Source organism: Salvelinus sp. IW2-2015, linkage group LG9, assembly GCF_002910315.2.
Source record: "Salvelinus sp. IW2-2015 linkage group LG9, ASM291031v2, whole genome shotgun sequence".
Classification (NCBI taxonomy): domain Eukaryota; kingdom Metazoa; phylum Chordata; class Actinopteri; order Salmoniformes; family Salmonidae; genus Salvelinus; species Salvelinus sp. IW2-2015.
In genome coordinates this window covers 5,669,016-5,688,920 of record NC_036849.1, presented here as the reverse complement: position 1 = coordinate 5,688,920, position 19,905 = coordinate 5,669,016, and the positions used below count along the sequence as shown (strand labels likewise).

Sequence of the window (19,905 nt, the reverse complement as noted above, 5' to 3'; positions counted from 1 at the left end):
GTTTGACCTCTGTCATTGCCAACAAAGGGTATATAACAAAGTATTGAGATAAACTTTTGTTATTGACCAAATACTTATTTTCCCCCATAATTTGCAAATAAATTCATTAAAGATCCTACAATGTGATTTTCTGGAATTCTTTTTCTCATTTTGTCTGTCATAGTTGAAGTGTACCTGTGATGAAATTACAGGCCTCTCTCATCTTTTTAAGTGGGAGAACTTGTACAATTGGTGGCTGACTAAATACTTTTTTTGCCCCACTGTATTTTTGAGTTGCAATACAGTGGATTGAGGTCTGTATTCAAGGGTTATGAAGAATAACATTATATTCAAGTTCACCTAATTGAAACTACCCACAGGCACCGCAGTCTCAGTAGACACAAGCAGAATACAAATGTTGGACACAATCAAACAAACCTGTGTCCCTCAATAGATCTCGATGATGAAAAAATATTGGCATTATTAAAGGCCCAAGGCAGATGTTTTTATCTCAATATCAAATCATTTCTGGGTAACAATGAAGTACCATACTGTGATTGTTTTCAATTAAACTGGTCAAAACGAAACAAAAATGGCTTTTTAACAAAGAACAGGAGTGGTCTGAGAGGTGAGGGGAAAGAGAAAAACTAGCTGTTATTGGCAGAGAGGAATTAACTCTCTTTAATATTAATATTGGTTTATTAACTAATTTACCGGTGATGTCACCATGCTGGCCAAAACTCCAACCTACTCAAACAGGCTGACATTTCAGGAGGTCTTTTCAAACAGCTTTTATACTAAAAGGGCATTGTCATCATTTTCACAATTTCACAATATTATTCCAACCTCATAGTGTAGAACTATACTGTATATAAAACACAGGAAAATCACGTTAACTGCACTGGGGCTTTAATAAAATTGGTTTTGGGTCAAGTTTAATCTTGAGAGAACTAATAGTGTGGTGCTGGTTTGAAGTCCACTGATGATTTCTGAGGTGGCAGCTCAGCCTATAGGGAGACCAGTCGCACAGACCCCAGTGGATAACTAAATCAGTTCTCTAGCCCTCTCTGCCAAGGAAAGAATGAAACAGGGTAAATAGACTTCACTTTTCACAGAATGTGTACCCTCCTTTAGGAATCTAAAAGTAACTTGCATGACAAATACCCAGTGAATTGGCTGGCACTTGTCTTGACAAGTGGATGAATTTGACACTAGATCGAATGGGCAATGGAGCCTCCTGTTTTGAGAAGTGAAAAATAAGTCACGTTTATGCTCGCAGTCTGCCTTCTATACTCACATGGCTATGTCTAATTCTACAATTTTAGTAGAATTTTAAGTGTGCCTCTTCAATGTTTTGTCAGGATCATACACACATTTTATCAGGTCCGTCCAAGAATGCAAATTGTTTCTGGGAAATTAGATGTTGAAACAATTGTGAATATGTGTTATCCTCTACTAAAACCGTTCTTGAAGGCACATTTACTTAGAGTGCAGTCAAACAATCAAAAAATAGGACCTGCAGGACCTGCAGAACTTAAAGCCTGATTCATACAGGATGTATGCAACGCAAGAATGCACATGTGAAATGGTGATCTGGCATACTTGGATCAAGTTTATAATTGCGGGGCTGCACACGTCTGCTTAATTTTGCTAAGCCATTATACAGGATCAGCATTATGCGTGGCTATTTGTAGTTCCTGTGTTGCGTCCTGTGTAGGGTATAAATTCAACTTAAATGACAGATGTCTTCTATTTTTGGTATGTGCAACACATCCACATCGGTCCTCATCTGTTCTGTTATCGTAGTGCCACTAGTTCCCGAAACTTAAGATGGGAGCATCGAGTGATTTATCTGTATGGATTTTTAGGACACGTTTGAACAGTATTCCTCCTTGGAGATCTTGAGTTAGGTGTCCTCTCCGTTGCCTCTATCTATTAGTTTAAATGGATGGTCCTGGGAGCAAGGTGGTCGAAACACACCACAAACATAAAATCTCTTAACACATCACATGATTTTCAGAGTTACATATAGTAAATATCGAAATGAACGGAGGCATTCGGGTATTGTCAGTTAGTACTGTATCACATAGACAAGTTACCTTTCCACTGTTGTTGATAAACAATCTTTAACCCGAATAACGAATTAACGGGGCAGAGCACCGTGCCAACGTTATTTATGGAACGCTGCAAGAATGTAGCCTCAGTTGCATCATTTGTTAAGCAGAAAAACGGGTATTTTATTGAACATGTGCCAGGAGCCTCTCTCTCCAGTTTATTATCTCTCACAGGCTTTGGCTTGGTGGTGACAAAAGGAGCAGCAACCCAGTGCTCGGTCTGTGTGTGTGTGTTACCACTGACCTTCTTTTGTAGTTCCTTAAACTCTGTCACTTTGCCAGACTGCCAGCTGAGGAGAGAAGAAATGTCAGTGTCCTGCAGGTTACAATCAGCCATGGTGTGATTTTTAAAGCTGGAATCCTTAATGGTGAAACTGCCACGTCCTTTTGTGATATTAGAACAACAAAGAAGTTACTGCAAACAACAAACATTTCTTTTGCCCTCAGACATCATTGCACGGGCGATTGAACAGGGGAATATGTACTGCACTTTTTTTCCTACACCGCTTGATACTACCTCACCTCGGTTTAGTCCACAAAACAAAAACAATAACAAAGGTGCTGGGGCAGAGAGCGGCGCTGTTTCCCCTAATGCGGATTCCATCTTTAAAGCTCTCTGCAGCTCCTGAAGGACCTCACACAGTTTTACCAACCTGCCCCCAGCTAAAAAGAATTATAAATGTATCTTTCAAAATTGACCATTATGACGGAAGCCTGGAGGCTGTTCTTGGCCTGAAGATATTTAAACTTGTCGAGGGATAGTGTAATATTGGCTTTCAGTTCTAAGAAAGCAATAATATCAATAAGAACCATGCACTTTATGCAGTCAATTAACCCATAAGAGTATAAGTCCTGTCTAAGCCAGGGGAAGGGGGAGGGGGGTTCTACTAAGCTATATGGAATTGTTTTAAGAAGGTCATACCAATGATTATTTTGCTATTTGATTTAGAATTTCAGACACCTTGAAGTATTAACAAATATATAAAACACCAGCATGTACATGTACAGTGCATTCGGAAAGTATTCAATCCCCTTGACTTTTTTCATATTTTGTTACATTACAACCTTGTTTTAAAATGTATTTAAAAAAATCCTCATCACTCGACACACATTATCCCAAAATGACAAAGCAAAAACAGTTCCTTCAGAAATGTTTGCAAATGTATTAACATTTTAAACAAATACCTTATTATAAGTATTCGGACCCTTTTCTATGAGACTCGAAATTGAGCTCAGGTGCATCCTGTTTCCATTGATCATCCTTGAGATGTTTTTTCAATTGATTGGACATGATTTGGAAAGGCACACACTATATAAGGTCCCACAGTTGACATTGCATGTCAGACCAAAAACCAAGCCATGAGGTTGAAAGAATTGGATTGGATCCAACAGGATTATATCGAGGCAAAGATCTGGGGAAGGGTACCAACATTTTTATGCAGCATTGAAGGTCCCCAAGAACACAGTGGCATCCATCATTCTTAAATGGAAGAGGTTTGGAACCACCAAGACTCTTCCTAGAGCTGGCCACCCGGCCAAACTGAGCAATTGGGGAAGAAGGGCCTTGGTCAGGGAGGTGACCAAGAACCTGATGGTCACTCTGACAGAGCTCCAGTGTTCCTCTGTGGAGAAGGGAGAACCTTCCTGAAGGACAACCATCTCTGCAGCACTCCCCCAATCAGGCCTTTATGGTAGTGGCCAGACAGAAGCCAATCCTCAGTAAAAGGCACATTACAGCCCGCTTGAAGTTTGCCAAAAGTGACTCACCATCTGGACTCAGTCTTATGTAGCAAAATGTGAAATGGTGTTTCTTACATTGGATAAAAGTAGAGACTCAGAGCTACAAAATGGTATATCATACATTGCATTTGAGGAACAATGGGAAAGTAATTCTGCTTTGAAAGTTGATCAACTTGTAAACTCACTTTTGAGAAAATCGCCTTTGAATGTTTTGGTATCTGGTGAAGAGCTCTTCTTTGTTTACACCCATTCAGCATCGTTCACCCCCTCTTAAGCTTTAGCCCCACCCATCGCGCACACTAGACGCTCTGGTCAATGATTTGTTTACCTCTGGATAACATAAAAACAGCCTAACCAGTTCTGCTGGCAACAATTTCATTACACTTCTTTGCAGGCGTTTACTGACACCGGCCATATTCAATGGGTGTTGTACACATGTCACGTAACGTTAGCTAACGAGCCAGCCAGCTAACGCTAGCTAGTTAAACAACAATTAACAAAGTGCCAACAATGCCACAGTGCTGGGAGCAAACCAACAGGTGCAATGTTAGCTAGCTAACGTCAGGCTCTAACTAGAAAAGCAAAAAGCTCTGGGAAACTAATAATAACATCTGCTAGGGAGCCAGCCAGCTAACGTTAGCTAGCTAGCTAACAGTACACTTTAGCATGAAATGAAACCATTTCTTGTCAAAATTAGAAACTGGTAATATCTGAAAAATGTAGCTAGCTAACACTAGACCAACAAGGCTCGTAATTGAACAATTGTATTTGTATTTACAGCATACAAGTTTATTATTAAGGCACATGAAAGTTCACATGTTCGAGAAGGCATTTTGGCAAAAAAAACGCATTTTGATAAAAAAAATAACTGTACGTTAAAACGGCTCTCCTGTGAAGTCACGACTTGCAACATACGGCTAGTTTCCAGAACCGGGTCACGACCTAAAGATTCTCAGACCATGAGTAACAAGATTCTCTGGTTTGATGAAACCAAGATTGAACTCTTTTGCCTGAATGCCAAGCGTCACATCTGGAGGAAACCTGGCACCATCCCTACGGTGAAGCATGGAGGTGGCAGCATCATGCTATGTGGTTGAATTTCAGCAGCAGGGACTGGGAGACTAGTCAGCATCGAGGGAAAGATGAAGGGAGCAAGGTACAGAGAGATCCTTGATGAAAACCTGTACCAGAGCACTCAGGACCTAAGACTGGGGTGAAGGTTCACCTTCTAACAGGACAACAACCTAAGCACACAGCCAAGACAATGCAGGAGTGACTTTGGAACAAGTTTCTGAATGTCCTAGAGTGGCCCAGCCAGGGCCCGGACTTGAACCCGATCAAACATCTCTGGATAGACCTGAAAATAGCTGTGCTGCGATGCCCCCAATCCAACCTGACAAAGCTGAAAGGATCTGCAGAGAAGAATTGGATAAACTCCCCAAATACAGGTGTTCCAAGCTTGTAGTGTCATACCCAAGAAGACTCAAGGCTGTAATCGCTGCCAAATGTACATCAACAAAGTACTGAGTAAAGGGTCTGTCATTATGGGATATTGTGTGTAGATCGATGAGGGATCTTTTTTTATCCATTTGGAAACTTTACTTTCCACAGAGGGTTCATATATGTGTGTAGTCCAAACGGTTCAGACGCTACAGACAGAAGTTGGCTGTACCGACTTCAGACGAGTCACAAGACGCTTGTGAGGGTCATAGAGCAAAATCGAGAACACCAACAGAGGGGTCATAATAGTTTTGTAGGCCAAACCGTTCGGACGCTACATACGATTTTATGAGAAAAATGATTTTCGGGATGACTCATGGTCTGACAAACACCACTTAGGCTGTGTCAATTTTCACCACAGGTGCGGAAGTGTGTAGGTGGATGCGATGAATTTAGACGCATCCAATGCAAATAAACAGATATATACAGTGGGGAGAACAAGTATTTGATACAATGCCGATTTTGCAGGTTTTCCTACTTACAAAGCATGTAGAGGTCTGTAATTTTTATCATAGGTACACTTCAACTGTGAGAGACGGAATCTAAAACAAAAATCCAGAAAATCAATCCTTGCGTGCGCTGCAGGATTTTAATCCATGACGGCGTAGTGTGTTACTAATGTTTTTCTTTGAGACTGTGGTCCCAGCTCTCTTCAGGTCATTGACCAGGTCCTGCCGTGTAGTTCTGGGCTGATCCCTCACCTTCCTATGATCATTGATGCCCCACGAGGTGAGATCTTGCATGGAGCCCCAGACCGAGGGTGTTTGACTGTCATCTTGAACTTCTTCCATTTTCTAATAATTGCGCCAACAGTTGTTGCCTTCTCACCAAGCTGCTTCCTATTGTCCTGTAGCCCATCCCAGCCTTGTGCAGGTCTACAATTGTCACGTTCCTGACCTTATTTCCTTTGTTTTGTCTTTGTTTAGTATGGTCAGGGCGTGAGTTGGGGTGGGCAGTCTATGTTATTTGTTTCATGTTTAGGGTTGTTCACTAGCCTGATATGGTTTTCAATCAGGGGCAGGTGTTTTACATTTCCTCTGATTGAGAACCATATTTAGGTAGGCTGTTCACACTGTTTGTTTGTGGGTGATTGTTCCTGTGTCAGTGTTGTGCCACACGGGACTGTTTTCGTTTCGTTAGTTTATTTCATTCGTGTGTTCCTTCCTGTTCGTGCGTTCATGTTATAGTTCACAAGTGCAGGTCTGTTCACGTCATTTATTATTTTGTGTGTTCAAGTGTATTTTCGTCTTCGTTATTATTATTAAAATTATTATGTATTCAACCCACGCTGCGTTTTGGTCCGATCCTGCTCCTCCTCAGACGAGGAGGAAGACGAGCGTTACAACAATTTCATCCCTGATGTCCTTACACAGCTCTCTGGTCTTGGCCATTGTGGAGAGGTTGGAGTCTGTTTGATTGAGTGTGTGGACAGGTGTCTTTTATACAAGTAACGAGTTCAAACAGGTGCAGTTAATACAGGTAATGAGTGGAGAACAGGAGGGCTTCTTAAAGAAAAACTAACAGCGTCTGTGAGAGCCGGAATTCTTACTGGTTGGTAGGTGATCAAATACTTATGTCATGCAATAAAATGCAAATTAATTACTTAAAAATCATACAATGTGATTTTCTGGATTTTTTTGATTCCTTCTCTCACAGTTGAAGTGTACCTATGATAAAAATTACAGACCTCTACATGCTTTGTAAGTAGGAAAACCTGCAAAATCGGCAGTGTTTCAAATACTTGTTCTCCCCACTGTATAGCTTAAAGTGACATATTTCTATGGAGATTTTTATGGGGCGCTGACATCGATCGTATGGGGTTAAATTAATTTTAAAGCGCAAATCTATTTTGCATTAAGAAACAACCTGTCATTCATCACAAACGTTGTGAATATCTGGGTTTTCCCTCTTCACAATGCAGAAAGACTGCAATTAATCAGTGGACACCACTCGTTTGAATTAAAACACACCTGTCATAATTTTTTTTCTTTAAATAAAGTAGAGGTTTATTATTATTATTGCTAAAGGTACTGTATAGGTGTAAACATAAATTTTTTATCAAGAGATAGCACTTGCATAGCTTAAGAAAGTAGCAGAAATGGCAGAAAGTAGTTTTGAATGCATTTTATTGAAGAAAATAACAGCCGTCTTTTTTGGCAACATAGTGATATATCCGTATATACTTTGCAATGAGGAAATCATCTACAAAATACCATTTAAAAAAGAAAAAATGAATCACCCACGTGGTGTAAAAACAACAACAATAAATAAGAGAAAATAAGATAATAGATACAAAACAAAAATTTTAAGAACATAAATCAATCAACTCTATTTAGCACATGTAGGACAGTATGCAAGTGTGTGTGCATGGACTTTGCAGATGTATTTCTCAAATGTGCTGCACATAGTTTTTGTTTTACAGTCCTTCTTTGGGGGGCAGAATTGGCATCTCCTCCACTTGCCTATCAAACCTGCAGCCTTAGGTGGACCAGGACAAGATTCAGCCCCATGAACAGCTTTCACAAGCGCTGCAGAGGCTGGTGTGTGGGGGAGGCACTCCCTTCTTTGAATATGTGGGGTTAGAAGTGCCTTTCCCAGCTGCTCCAGGAACACCCTCCTCTTGTTCCGCTTATCAGGCATCCAGTTAAGGATTATCTTGTTCCATATCATGAAGGCATTGTATGAGGACACATCAATGATGTTATGGAAGATGACCAGCGGGAAATCATCCTCCTGCAGCTGTAAGCTCCAATCACCTTGTCCAGGTTGTCCATGCCTCCTTTGTTGTGGTTGTACTCCAGGATGATGGCTGGCTTCCTGTCCTCACGATCACTGATCTCAGCCATTTTGTGCAGTGTGCTCAGAAGGACCACATTCTTGTTCCTCTTTGGGAGGTAAGAAACTAGAGTGGTGGTGGGGGTGAAGGCAAACTTTGATGAGAAGGCCTCTCTCCCCCTTATTGCGAGGATAGCAGGGGGGAGCTCAGGCTTGTTCAACCATGGTGATCGTCCTCTTCAGGAGCTGCTGGCTAAGTTCATAAATGGTGAAGAAATTGTCACACGTGACATTGTGCCCCCTCAGTCCATCTGTCACATTAAACACAACCCACATCCTCTGGTTCTTCTCCGGGCCTCCACTGGTCGGCTTCCCTGTGTAGACTTGCATCTTCCAAGCGTAGCTGGATTGTGCGTCACAGGCCAACCATGTCTTGATTCCATACTTTGCTGGCTTGCTGGGCATATTCTGTCGGAAAGGACCGCAACCTTTTGACAAAAGAGACTACTATCAGTAATTAGTATCAGTGTCACAGAAAACAATCACATACATCAATGATATTACAGCAAAACATAATAAAATTAACAGTGGAAATCAATTACATTACAGATATGAAAATAAAAATGTACCTCTGAATGGAACCAGTTGCTCATTCACTGTTACGTCTGGCCCAGGGTTGTAGAGGTATGGCAGATGCTCCACCCACTTCTCCCAGACCTCTCTTATGGCCGTCAGTTTGTCTCTCACACGTCTTGCAGGTCTTGACTCACGGTTATCAAATCGTAGCATTCTTGAGAAAGTGTGAAAGACTTTGTGGCATCGTGGCACGGATAATCGCCCTTCCACTCTCTACATCCCAGCGACTACATGTAGCCTCACCTAGGGACCTATACACACCCGCTAAGATTAGCAGCCCTATGTAGGCACGCAGGTCAATCTCATCCATCCTTTTCCAGTTGTCTCCATATTTACCGGAAACCCTCCAAATGTGTCATCTCCAGGATGATTTTTTCGATGGCTGGTGTGATGAACATGTTGAGGCGATCTCCTGGGCATGGGCAATGTTGAGAATGTTGAGGCGATGTCCTGTGCATGGGCAACTGCATGTCTTGTGGGCCCTGGGGTCATCCTTATGACATTTTGTGCTGCCATCCTGCCCTGGTTGTCATATGGTGACAAGGACCATGTTAATTTGTGGTTCTTTGACAAAAATGTCTCTCTTTCAGCTTGGGGGATTTCTTCTTCATCTGAAGATGATGCATCGTGCTCTGGGTTGTATTCTTCCCCATCTTCTTTTTCAGATACCTCCTTCTCTTCATATATTATTGTTCTCTTGTTCCTCCTCGACGTTTGAAAATATCAGATCTACGAGCTGTTGGACACTGAACCATGCACTCATTGCTTCAGTAAAGAGGGGACACAGGGCAACATTATTTTGTCAGAATTTATTTTTATTTTGTCTGAATTAAAAAAAAAAATTGTCTGTGAACTTGAGTCATGTGTGGGGTCGTGGAGGGGAGATGCTGCACATGCACAATCAATCAGTAGCACACAATCTCAATTCCTCATTGTGTGTGTGTGTGTGTGTGTGTCTTTGTGGTTTTTGTGGTGTGTAAATTATTGTATAACTGCCGGGTCAAAAATGACCCCAAGACAATCTTTGTACCCTGGTGGTGTACAGCTTTCATGGCAATATGAACAAAGGCAATGTTTCACTTTTTCTAATGTCGGGGTCACTCTAGGAAAGTAGTCAAATATCAAATTGAAAAAAGATCATTTAGGGGGTTTTCTCTGCTGTTAAACATAGTGGCGGGTCATTTTTTACCCTTAAGGGCTAAGCATCAATTTGTTCCAATGTTCTTACCCAAACTCTGTATTATAAGTATTATCAGAGGACCTGGGAGTTTGCCATGAAACAGTAGGCTTTTAGGCCTGGAATAATAACCTCCTACCAAGTAAGAATTACTGGCATGGCAGATTCCGATGGGACTAAAATGATCGATGTGGTGTTTTGTGCTTGTGCATATTATTACATTACCCTATCTCCCCCAGTAAAACCAATCCTGTCTGATTCGTACGGTACTAGTATTACTAGAGTTGTTGGTTATGTAATTATTACCCCAAAATATCAGTTATTCCAGAACAGGATTCATAGGGAATTCGTTTTTGCCAAACGACTCCCTATAATTATTTGATTTTAGATTATTTTAAAATAAATTGACCATTATGACAGAAGCATGGAAGTTTTTATTCTAGGCATGAAGATATTTCAACATGTCCAGGTGACGACAGGCTACAGTGATAACTCAAGATTTTATTTATTTATTTATTTTATCTACAAAAAATACATTACTATAGCCCTGTTCGCACGGGACTACTATTACTAGAGAACGTTGGTTATGTAATTATTATCCCAGAGCTTCCCTTATTCCAGAGGACGATTTGGACGTGATTCTGGGTTTTTTCAAAACTGCCATGTAATTATTTTTAAAATTTGTTATAAATGGACCATTATGATGGAAGCCCGAACGTTTAAATTCTAGCCGTGAAGATATCAACATGTCCAGGCGATAACAGGCTACACTGATAACTGAATCTTGGCTCCCAAGTTTGTAAACCATACCAAACCATCTTTGGTACAGTGTCACTATATATTCTTTTAATTGATGAATTGTAATCATAATCATTTTTGCTATCTACAGTGGAAAACATCCTAATTGCCCCCCAGACTGCAGATGTGAGCTAAATAGCACACATGCACTTGAGATGCCTTTTTAGGCTATGGATGAGAAAGCGAACATTTCCAAAAGTTTAGCTCAGTTGCTGCTCTGCAATCTATTAACAGCAAGGGTTGCATTAAATAGGCACAATTTGTTTTACTGATGCACTGATGCACAATGAGTCAAAACTTATATACAAAAGCATTCACTGTGGAAGTTGACACATACTGTACATGTAGGCCCTTCATATAGTTATTGTTTTCTTGCTCAAACTGCGACCAACACCTGTCAAAGTCCAACATTTCTCTCAAAACACAGGGATTTGCATGGGACTAGTATTATCAGAGGACTTTAGTTAATAAATGGAATTATTATTCTTCTGCTTTGTAAAAATGACCAACATGCCAGATTCAGACGGGACTTAAATTACTGATGTGGTGATTTGTGCTCCTGCACATAATTACATAACCCTTTCTCCCCCAGTAAAACAAATCCCTTGCAAATAGGGCTATAGAATCTGACATGTCAATAATTTGTACTTGGCAGGAAGGTTAATATCCCCACCCTAAAAACGTAAAATTTTTCAGCAATCTCCCAGGTCCTCTGATCATACTTATCCCATGCGAATCATCACCTCTGTGTTTTGAGCTTTAACAGGTGCTGGACCTCGTTTGGGTAAGAACATGGGAACAAATTCATGCTTAAAACAAAGGTAGCCTACAGGTTAATGATCTGTTTTGTCACATATCAACTTTCCTAGTGTCATACTTCTCTTTTAAAAGATGAAGTGGAAGATGTTGTGCAAATGAATTGATAAATTGCCAAATATGCCATAATAACATTTCTACATAGGTTACAGTTCTTATTGATATGCACTAGTATTTTGACTTTCTCCGAACTGAAGGCCACCAGGTCAATATTAGGCTATCCATACACATTTGCAATATCTTCACGTCTAGAAGAGCCTCCAGGCTTCCGTCATAATGGTCCATTTTGAATGAGGAAAAAAATAATTACAGTGGCAGTTTAGTAAAACTAATCCCGTCCGAATCGTCCACTGGAAAACCTGACATTCTGGGGGAATAATTACACAACCGACGTTCTATAGTAATACTAGTCCCATGTGAATAGGGCTTATGATTACCATAAACCTGGAGTGCTGCCTGGCAGCAATTACTACCTAGTTTGTACAGTTCCATGCATCATATTGAATAATTACAGGATAACAGAGTTCCCGACTAGTGCTAAAGGCATTTTTAAGTCTATATTTGGAACAAATTACAATCATCTGTAATTTGGACCCGTGTTTGGCACACGTAAAGACAGACTGACACACACAACCACAAACTCTCCCAAACACACTTAGCTGGGAAGTGTTATATATTATGAACAAATAACGAGAATCTACCCTGTGGCTGAAGACATAAAGGCAGACTGACACACAAAAACATGCACACTCTCACAACCAACAAACACACTTTGCAGGTATACAGAGAGCAAACAAGACAATGCTCATCCAGAGGCGGCGCTCCTAGTGGCCGGTGATTTTAATGGAGGAAAATTGAATTCTGTTTTACCTCGTTTCTACCAGCATGTCACCTGTGCAACCAGAGGAAAACAACTCTGGATCACCTTTACTCCACACACAGAGACGCATACAAAACTCACCCCTGCCCTCCATTTGGCAAATCAGACCATAACTCTATCCTCCTGATTCCTGCTTACAAGCAAAAACTCAAACAGGAAGTACCAGTGACACGCTCAATACGGAAGTGGTCCGATGAAGCGGATGCTAAGCTACAGGACTGTTTCGCTAGCAAAAACTGGAATATGTTCTGGGATTCATCCGATGGCATTGAGGAGTTTACCACATCAGTCACCGGCTTCATTAATCAGTGAATCGACAACGTTGTCCCCACAGTGAATACATATTCCAACCAGAAGCCAGGCAACATCCACATTGATCTAAAGGCTAGAGTTGCCGCTTTCAAGGAGCAGGACAGTAATCCGGATGCTTAGAAGAACTCCCGCTAAACCCATCAAACAGGCAAAGCGTCAATACAGGACTAAGATTTAATCGTACTACACCAGCTCTGATGCTAGTCAGATGTTGCAGTGCTTGCAAACAATCAGGGATTACAAAAGCAAACCCAGCCGAGAGCTGCCCAGTGACGAGAGTCTACCAGACGAGCTAAATGCCTTCTCCGCTTGCTTCGAGGCAAGCAACACTGAACCATGTGTTGAGAGTACCAGGTGTTCCGGACAACTGTATGATCATGTTCTCCGTAGCCAATGTGATTAAGACATTCACAGGGACGAAGGGCCAGATGGATTACCAGGACACATACTCAGAGCATGTGCTGACTAGCTGGCACGTCTCTTCACTGACAGGTTTAACCCCTCTCTGACCCAGTCTGAAATACCTACATGTTTCAAGCAAACCTCCATCGACCCTGTGCCTAAGAACGCAAAGGTAACCTGTCTAAATGACTACCTCCCCGTAGCACTCACGTCTGTAGCCATGAAATGCTTTGAAAGTCTGGTCAAGGCTCACATCAACGCCATCATCTCAGAAACCCTGGACCCACTCCAATTCGCATACAGCCCCAACAGATCCACAGATTATGCAATCTCTATTGCAATCCACACTGCTTTTTCCCAGCTGGACAAAAGGAACACCTATAGTGCCTTCAGAAAGTATTCTTACCCCTTGACTTATTCCACATTTTGTTTTGTTACAGCCTGAATTCAAAACGGATAACATATATTTTTTCTCTCTCACCCATCTACACATAATACCCCATAATGACAAAGTGAAAACAAGTTTTTAGAAATCGTTGCTAATTTATTGAAAGTGAAATACTGAAACGTCAAATTTACATGAGTATTCACACCCCTGAGTCAATGCAAGTTAGAATCACCTTTGGCAGTGATTACAGCTGTGAGTATTTCTGGGTAGGTCAAGAGATTTGCAAACCTGGATTGTACAATATTTGAACATTATTCTTTAAAAAATTCTTCAAGCTCTGTCAAGTTGGTCGTTAATCATTACTAGACAGCCATTTTTAAGACTTGCCATAGCTTTTCAAGTCAAAACTGTAACTAGGCCACTCAGGAACATTCAGTGTCATTTTGGTAAGCAACTCCAGTGTATATTTGGCCTTGTGTTTTAGGTTATTGTCCTGCTGAAATGTGAATTTGTCTCCCAGTGTCTATTGGAAAGCAGACTGAGCCAGGTTTCCCTCTTGGATTTTGCCTGTGTTAAGCTCTATTCCATTTATTTTTATTTTGAAAATGCTACCTAGCCCTTGCAGATGACAAACATACCCATAACATGATGCAGCCACCACCGTGCTTGAAAATATGAAGAGTGGTACTCAGTGTGTTGTGTTGGATTTGCTCAAAACATAACACTTTGTATTCAGGGCATAAAGTACATTTATTTGCCATATTTTTGCAGTTACTTTAGTGCCTTATTGCAAACAGGATGCATGTTTTGGAATATTTTTATTCTGAACAGGCTTTCTTCTTTTCACTCTGTCATTTAGTTTAGTATTGTGGAGTAACTACAATGTTGTTGATCCATCCTCAGTGTTGTCCTTTCACAGCCATTAAATTCTCTAACTGTTTTAGTCACCTTTGGCCTCATGGTGAAATCCCTGAGTGGTTTCCTTCCTCTCCGGCAACTGAGTTAAGAAGGACACCTGTATCTTTTTTTAATGACTAGGTGTATTGATACACCATCCAAAGTATATAATCCAAAGTATATGTAATAACTTTACAATGCTCAAAGTCATACTCAATGTCTGCTTTTTTTAAATTTACGCATCTACCAATTGTTTACCTTCTTTGCGAGGCTGGTTGAATCTGTGTTTGAAATTCACTGCTCACTGAGGGACCGTACAGATAATTGTATGTGTGTGGTACAGTGTAGGCTCCTCAGAGGAAGAAGGGGAGGACCATCCTCCTCAGTGAATTTCATAACAATAATGAAACATTAAAATACATTATTTTTAGATAAACTATACTAAACTGAACAAAAATATAAACACAACATTTAAGGTATTGGTTTCATGAGCTGACAAAAGATCCCAGAAATGTCACTGGGGCCGAATTCCCTGCCATCCAGGACCTCTATAACAGGCGGTGTCAGAGGAAGGTCATAAAAATTATCATAGACTCCAGTCACCCAAGTCACTGTTCTCTCTGCTACCGCACGGCAAGCGGTTCCGGAGTCTGTGACTAAAAGGCACCTGATCAGTTTCTACCCCCAAGCCATAAGACTGCTGAACAGTTAATCAATAGCTACCCGGACAATTTAATTGGTCCCCTTTATTATTTATTTATTTTATTGTTTTGCACTGGCTCTACGCACACTCACTAGACTCTACCCACACACTCACACATACTACACTGACACTCCAACACGCACACACACACAAAACACACATGCATATTGACGCCACACACACACACACACACACACTCACACACTTTACAGACGCTGCTGCTGCTCTGTTTATTATATATCCTGATTGTCTAGTCACTTTTACCCCTACCCACATGTACATATTGTATTACCTCAATTACCTCAACTACGTCGTAGCCCTGCACATTGACTCGATACTGGTACTCCTTGTATATAGCCACATTATTGTTTTATTGTGTTACTAATTCCTTTTTTTGTTGTTCAAATATTTTATTTCTTTTTAACTCTGCACTGTTAGGAATAGGCTCGTAAGTAAGCATTTCACTGTAAAGTCTACACTTGTTTTATTCGGGGCATGTGACCAATAACAATTTCATTTCAGTGAGAGTGACTATGTGGCGTGTGTCGGCTCACTGGCTGGCAGCTTTCTCTCGCTACACGGGTACGCAGCATGGAGGGACACAGACTAATATTGTGTCTTTGAAACAAAACAGCAGCAGAACACAAAGCAGCAAGGTGGTCATTGACTAACTCTTTCCCTTGTTCTTGTCTTGGCCCTGGAGCTCTGCCGCGCCTAACAGCTGTTTTGCCATACTGTGCTGTTTTCCTGTTTTCTGCCGACCTGTTTTGGGTGACATGCCAAATTTCTTCAGCATCCTGAGGTTGAAGAGGCGCTGTTGCGCCTTCTTCACCACACTATCTGTGTGGGTGGACCACTTCAGTTTGTCTGTGATGTGTATGCCGAGGAACTTAAAACTTTCCACCTTCTACACAGCTGTCCCTTCGATGTGGATAGGGAGGTGCTCCCTCTTCTGTTTCCTGACGTCCACGATCATTATCCCCCTAGAGTCGATTGACGCACCGTTGTGTCAATCTAAGTAACATAATAAATAAATAAATGTCAGTTAAAGCTAGAGATATCTGTTTTTTAGCATTTGTATTGATGCATCTCAATACACTGCATCCACCAATGTCGCACTTCCGCATCTGCATTGAAAGGTGTCAGAGCCAGAGCGATGTTTGTCAGACCATGGGACATCCTGAAAATCGGTCTTCTCACAAAAACGTAAGTAGCGTCCAAACCGTTTGGGCTACAAACTGATGTGAAAAGGGGAGACTCTCATGAACAGGATTGTGGTCTCCATTCTGCATTATGGCCCACAAGTGTTATGGGACTCGTCTGAAGGTAACACCCCCCCCCACAACAGCTTGGACTTTAAAGAATGAAACACTATTATTACATACAGAGACCATGCAACTTCTTATGTGACTTGTTAAGTACATTTTTACTCCTCAACTTAATTAGGCTTGCCATAACAAAGGGGTTGAATACTTATTGACTCAAGACATTTCATTTTTTTATTTTTTAAACTTTTAAAAAAATGTCTAAAAACAGAATTCCACTTTGACATTATTGGGTGTGGTACAGTGCCTTGCAAAAGTATTCACCCCCCTTGGCGTTTTTCCTATTTTGTTGCATTACAACCTGTAATTAAAATGCATTTTATTTGGATTTCATGTAATGGACATACACAAAATAGTCCAAATTGGTGAAGTGAAATGAAAAAAAATACTTTTATTCACCCCATTTGCTACGAAGCCCCTAAATAAGATCGGGTGCAACTGTTTACCTTAAATAAAGTCCACCTGTGTGCAATCCAAGTGTCACATGATCTGTCACATGATCTAAGTACATATACACCTGTTCTTAAAGGCCCAAGAGTCTGCAACACCACTAAGCAAGGGGCACCACCAAGTAAGCGGCACCATGAAGACAAAGGAGCTCCACAAACAGGTCAGGGACAAAGTTGTGAAGAAGTACAGATCAGATTTGGGTTATAAAAACAAATCCGAAACTTTTAACATCCCATGGAGCACCATTAAATCCATTATAAAAAAATGTTATGAATATGGCACCACAACAAACCTGCCAAGAGAGGGCCGCCCACCAAAACTCACGGACCAGGCAAGGAGGGCATTAATCAGAGAGGCAACAAAGAGACCAAATATAACCCTGAAGGAGCTGCAAAGCTCCACAGCGGAGATTGGAGTATCTGTCCATAGGACCACTTTAAGCCGTACACTCCACAGAGCTGGGCTTAAAGGAAGAGTGGCCAGAAAAAAGCCATTGCTTAAAGAAAAAAATAAGCAATCACGTTTGGTGTTCGCCTAAAGGCATATGGGAGACTCCCCACACATATGGAAGAAGGTACTCTGGTCAGATGAGACATAAAATTGAGCTTTTTGGCCATCAAGGAACTCGCTATGTCTGGCGCAAACCCAACACCTCCCATCACCCTGAGAACATCATCCCCCAAAGTGAAGCATGGTGGTGGCAGCATCATGCTGTGGGGGTGTTGTTCATCGGCAGGGACTGGGAAACTGGTCAGAATTGAAGGAATGATGGATGGTGCTAAATACAGGGAAATTATTGAGGGGAACCTGTTTCAATCTGCCAGAGATTTGAGACTGGGAGAGAGGTTAACCTTCCAGCAGGACAATGACCAACTCACTGCCTTCCTGAAGACAAACAATGTATACGAAATGCTTCAGTCTGGTTTTAGACCCCATCATAGCACTGAGACTGCACTTGTGAAGGTGGTAAATTACCTTTTAATGGCGTCAGACCGAGGCTCTACATCTGTCCTCGTGCTCCTAGACCTTAGTGCTGCCTTTGATACCATCGATCACCACATTCTTTTGGAGGGATTGGAAACCCAAATTGGTCTACACGGACAAGTTCTGGCCTGGTTTAGATCTTATCTGTCGGAAAGATATCAGTTTGTCTCTGTGAATGGTTTGTCCTCTGACAAATCAACTGTACATTTCGGTGTTCCTCAAGGGTCCGTTTTGGGACCACTATTGTTTTCACTATATATTTTACCTCTTGGGGATGTCATTCGAAAACATAATGTTAACTTTCACTGCTATCCGGATGACACACAGCTGTACATTTCAATGAAACATGGTGAAGCCCCAAAATTGCCCTCGCTAGAAGCCTGTGTTTCAGACATAAGGAAGTGGATGGCTGAAAACTTTCTACTTTTAAACTCGGACAAAACAGAGATGCTTGTTCTAGGTCCCAAGAAACAAAGAGATCTTCTGTTGAATCTGACAATTAATCTTGATGGTTGTAAAGTCGTCTCAAATAACACTGTGAAGGACCTCGGCGTTACTCTGGACCCTGATCTCTCTTTTGACGAACATATCAAGACTGTTTCAAGGACAGTTTTTTCCATCTACGTAACATTGCAAAAATCAGAAACTTTCTGTCCAAAAATGATGCAGAAAAATGTATCCATGCTTTTGTCACTTCTAGGTTAGACTACTGCAATGCTCTACTTTCCGGCTACCCGGATCAAGCACTAAATAAACTTCAGTTAGTGCTAAATACGGCTACTAGAATCCTGACAAGAACCAATTTTTTTAAATCATATTACTCCAGTGCTAGCCTCCTTACACTGGCTTTCTGTTAAGGCAAGGGCTGATTTCAAGGTTTTACTGCTAACCTACAAAGCATTACATGGACTTGCTCCTACCTATCTTTCCGATTTGGTCCTGCCGTACATACCTACACGTACACTACGGTCACAAGACTCAGGCTTCCTAATTGTCCCTAGAATTTCTAAGCAAACAGCTGGAGGCAGGGCTTTCTCCTATAGAGCTCCATTTTTATGGAATGGTCTGCCTACTTATGTGAGAGACGCAGACTCGGTCTCAACCTTTAAGTCTTTACTGAAGACTCATCTCTTCAGTGGGTCATATGATTGAGTGTAGTCTGGCCCAGGAGTGTGAAGGTGAACGGAAAGGCTCTGGAGCAACGAACCGCCCTTGCTGTCTCTGCCTGGCCGGTTCCCCTCTCTCCACTGGGATTCTCTGCCTCTAACCCTATTACAGGGGCTGAGTCACTGGCTTACTGGTGCTCTTTCATGTCGTCCCTAGGAGGGTGCGTCACTTGAGTGGGTTGAGTCACTGACGTGATCTTCCTGTCTGGGTTGGCGCCCCCCCATTGGGTGTGGCCGTGGGGAGATCTTTGTGGGCTATACTCGGCCTTGTCTCAGGATGGTAAGTTCGGTAGTTGAAGATATCCCTCTAGTGGTGTGGGGGCTGTGCTTTGGCAAAGTGGGTGGGGTTATATCCGTCCTGTTTGGCCCTGTCCGGGGTATCATCGGATGGGGCCACAGTGTCTCCTGACCCCTCCTGTCTCAGCCTCCAGTATTATTGCTGCCAGTAGTTTATGTGTTGGGGGCTAGGGTCAGTTTGTTATATCTGGAGTACTTCTCCTGTCTTATCCGGTGTCCTGTGTGAATTTAAGAATGCCTCTCTCTAATTCTCTCTTTCTTTCTCTCTCTCGGAGGACCTGAGCCCTAGGACCATGCCTCAGGACTACCTGGCATGATGACTCCTTGCTGCCCCAGTCCACCTGGCCGTGCTGCTGCTCCAGTTTCAACTGTTCTGCCTGCGGCTATGGAACCCTGACCTGTTCACCCGACGTGCTACCTGTCCCAGACCTGCTGTTTTCAACTCTCTAGGAGACAGCAGGAGCGGTAGAGATACTCTTAATGATCGGCTATGAAAAGCCAACTGACATTTACTCCTGAGGTGCTGACTTGCTGCACCCTCGACAACTACTGTGATTATTATTATT

General features: G+C 41.8%; 1 pseudogene; it reads right to left on the bottom strand.

The window, feature by feature from the left end:
• LOC139028267 (piggyBac transposable element-derived protein 4-like) overlaps positions 1 to 16,093 on the bottom strand; it is a 65,412-nt pseudogene extending 49,319 nt beyond the window's left edge.
• Positions 16,094 to 19,905: the final 3,812 nt, after the last annotated feature.